At 41.3% G+C, this 3,608-nt stretch overlaps 1 pseudogene; it reads right to left on the minus strand.

Moving 5' to 3' along the window:
- Nucleotides 1-941: 941 nt before the first annotated feature.
- LOC102501159 (pumilio homolog 3 pseudogene) lies at nt 942-3,454 on the minus strand (annotated as a pseudogene).
- Nucleotides 3,455-3,608: the final 154 nt, after the last annotated feature.

Raw genomic sequence — 3,608 nt, forward strand, 5'->3', positions numbered from 1 at the left:
AGAAAAAGGAAAAGGAAATAGAAACAAAGGGAAAAAATAAACAAGTTAAAAACAATCCAAAAAAAAGAAAAACAAAATTCAAATGCACAACTGGAATCATGTGACCCAAGTAGGGCATGCAAAAGGGGCAGGTGAAGGGACAGATCACAATTCAGATGTAATTGGACTATGTGGGAGGGAGGAAATGTAAGAATTAGTAACATAAGGGAGAAATCAAAAGGGGAAGAAAAAACACTTTCCTTTAAAAATTAAAGAAAAATATTACATAGAGAGAGACAGAGGGAATACAGAGCTGGCTCCACCTGTCTAGATTTTGGGGTCTGGAGGGTAAATTTGGAGCAGAAACTCTTCAGTTCCCCTACTCTCTGAAAGGGGCAGATCATAACTCGTATGTAGATGGCCTGTCTAGATTTTGAAGTCCGGAGGGTGAAGTTGGAGCAGAAAATCTTCCTTTTTCTGTTTTTCTTTTTCTTCATTTTTTTCTTCGTAGATACAACTTTATAAATAGATTACACAGGAATATAAACATATTCAAAAAAGTATATGCAGAGCATCCAAATTACCAGAAAGGTAGACCCCAGCCCTTCTTTTTTGCTCTGGGCAAAAAAAGAACAGAAAAGAGGAAGAATGATTCCTTCTTGTTCTTTTTGTTAGGTTTTTACCATCGAGGATGTACACTCACAGGGAAGAGATGGAGAAAGAGAGAGGGAAAGTGAGAAATCACCCCTCGCAGGGGGAATGACCACATCACAATCCCCTCTCCTCCCTTCTTCTCTCGGAATTTTGGGTATGCATGCACACATGCATACACGCACACACCCATGCAAATGTGCCTGGCATGATTTTCAAGCCACTGAGTCTAGGACTCGAACCATGGTCTCATATGGAAGGCCAGTGTCTTCACCACCTGCTGGCCCCACTTTCTTCATAGTTATATCCACCTATGCAGTCAGTTTTTCAAGCAGAGTTTCTATTCCTTTGCTAGAATTTTTGTTTATTTCCAATGTGGGAATCAGGCTTTTCAGTCTAGCTTTGACTTTGCACCTTCCTGGTCAGGACTCTGGAGCAGGCTAGAAAGAATAACGGCACCTTGGTTTATACTTGCCCAGGACTTCAGGTTCTTCATACCCATGTGTTCTACAAGTGCTTTTGTCAAACAATCTTCCTTTCCATTTTCTTTCATCTTTTTATCTTGTTCTATTAACCACTTCAGTATTAGATGTCCTGCAGGATGTTCTGCAACATGAAGCTCTCCATCCTGCCTCTGGGGTACGGTTCTGCTGCTGCCAAGCTGGCGATGGCGTCCATGGCAGGCTGGATGTCCCCGGTGGCAGATCCCAGAATGTCGGCCACCAACACACAGGCAGGCTTATGTAGCACCATGTCTTGGGCATGTCCTTGCAGGTAGCCTAACAAAGCTGGAGAAATGGACTCTAATAGCTCCCGTCAGTGGATTTCTGTGTCTTTCTTACTGTGTGCATTTCCATCCCCTTTCTGTAGAACTTCAACGATTATTTGGACTGTTTGTGCAGGGTCTCTGGGTCTTAGTAGATATAACAGGATCTCCCTTCGGTATTTGTCAGTTACTATGTTAGGTAAAAAGAACTGATCATTTCTGACATGATTATCTGTTTCACAACCTTAGCATCGTCAATACAGTTGGATGCTGCCAATAAAACCAAATGGGAGTATTGGCCATTAGTCATCCTTTCTACTTAAGTCTTCATTGTTTTCGCAATTACTTTCCTGTCCTTAGGTGTACCATGCCACTGGCAGTGCATGGCCATTCTGGCGCCATCGTGTGTGTGTTCCAGGTATAGCACTACTTCTCGGATGGGAGTTTTGGGGGTGCATACATAAAAAAGTCCAAGAATACTCTATGCACCAATGAGTGCTTAGTCACAGCTTCCTTCTGGGCCCTCGGAGTTTGAATCTGCTTCATTTCATCCATAATGATCTCTAATATTTCAGGCTTTGCCTCTAACACTTTGTCCAGAGTTGAGTGATCTGTTGACGTGTAAAGCTGGGACGTTCTTATAGAGCTCCTCTGTCAGCATGTTCCTCTGTTCCAGGATGGCTTTGTCATTGTAGGCATACTCCACGATGGCTGATGCTTCTGCGTGTTGCGGCATCTTCCACACATGGCCTTTAAAACTTCTGATTATCCCTGCAATCTGTGGTTTACTTGCATACATGAGAAATTTCCTAACAATATTTCTGGAGTATTTGGCTTTACTTAATTCAACCAAATCACCTCAGAATTCTTTGAAAGCTTGTTTTCTCTGTTCTTCATCACCATACTGAATGTAACACTGAATCACCCCAGCTGAATCATGTGCAAATCCAATAGTTTCAATTTTTCCTTGAATCAATTTCTGTAAGTCATTCATCAACTTCACTCTTTTTTATTTATTTTTTTGCCATAATCTTTCTTTCTTTTTTTTGGAGAGGTTTTTGTTATAGGGTGCATATGCTCACCAGGAAGACAGAGAGAGACAGAGAGACAGAAAGTGAGAAATCACCCCCCAGTGGGGATGACCACGGCACAATCCCATCTCCTCCATTCTCCTCTTGGGATCTTGGGCATGCATACACACATGCCCGGCATGGGTTTAAGGCACCGGGTCCGGGACTAGAACTATGGTCAACTACATGGGAGATCAGCAATATAAGCATTACGCTAACTGCTGGTTCCTATAGTCTTTCTTTCTTAAAATATTTCAGATCTGGGACCAACAGATGACATAATGGTTACATCGCTGGACTCCCATGTAGTCGAACGTGGTTCGAGTCCCAGACCTGATGGCTTAATCTCACACTGGGTGCGTGTGCATGCATGCCAAAGGTCCTGAGAGGAGAATGGGGGAGAAGGGATTGCAGCATAGCCATCTCCCCAGGGGATGATTTCTCACTATTTCTCACTTTCTGTCTCTCTGTCTTTCTGCTGAGCACATGGGCCTTATAGCAAAAATCTCTCAAAAAAAAACAAAAAAACAAAACAAACAAAAAAAAAAAAACTCAAAAAAACTTCCAGATCTGTTTGGGCTGAGCAATAATATCATTGGTTTTATCATTAAGTTGCCCTGCTCTGCTTCAGTTCTTTCTTCTTTTTGAAATCATCCCATTTGAGTTTCTTGGGTATTGAGTCATCACTTTGACAGTCTGACTTGAACTTTCTCTTCTTGAATTTATTTGCCTGTTGGAATTTGTTCTTAGGTGCTTTGTCCCTTTGTTGCTTATTCTTGAACTGCTTTACACCCTTTCCCCCAGATTTTCTTGCATTTTTCTCAAAGTTCTTTGATGTGATTTTAGACCCACCTTCCTTAGTATCTTTTCTTGGGAATGTCTTTGAAGAACTAGAGTCATCGTTTTTATGGAATCTCTTTTGTTTTTCCTTGCAATGCCTTTGTATTCCTTCCTGTTTATTTTGTTTGTTTGTTTGTTTGATTTCCATTGTATCAACTTGTACACGTAGTGTACACATAGGGCCAAAGTCAGAGCTAGAAGCAGATCTTCAATCCCACTTCGGCCTTTCTTTTTTCTATGCAAAAGTACATTATGACTTTCTGCCCACTCATTATTTGTTAATTCATTAGATGAATAATTTT

This window comes from Tupaia chinensis, unplaced genomic scaffold (genome assembly GCF_000334495.1).
Source record: "Tupaia chinensis unplaced genomic scaffold, TupChi_1.0 Scaffold000486_1, whole genome shotgun sequence".
NCBI classification, from domain to species: Eukaryota; Metazoa; Chordata; class Mammalia; order Scandentia; family Tupaiidae; genus Tupaia; species Tupaia belangeri.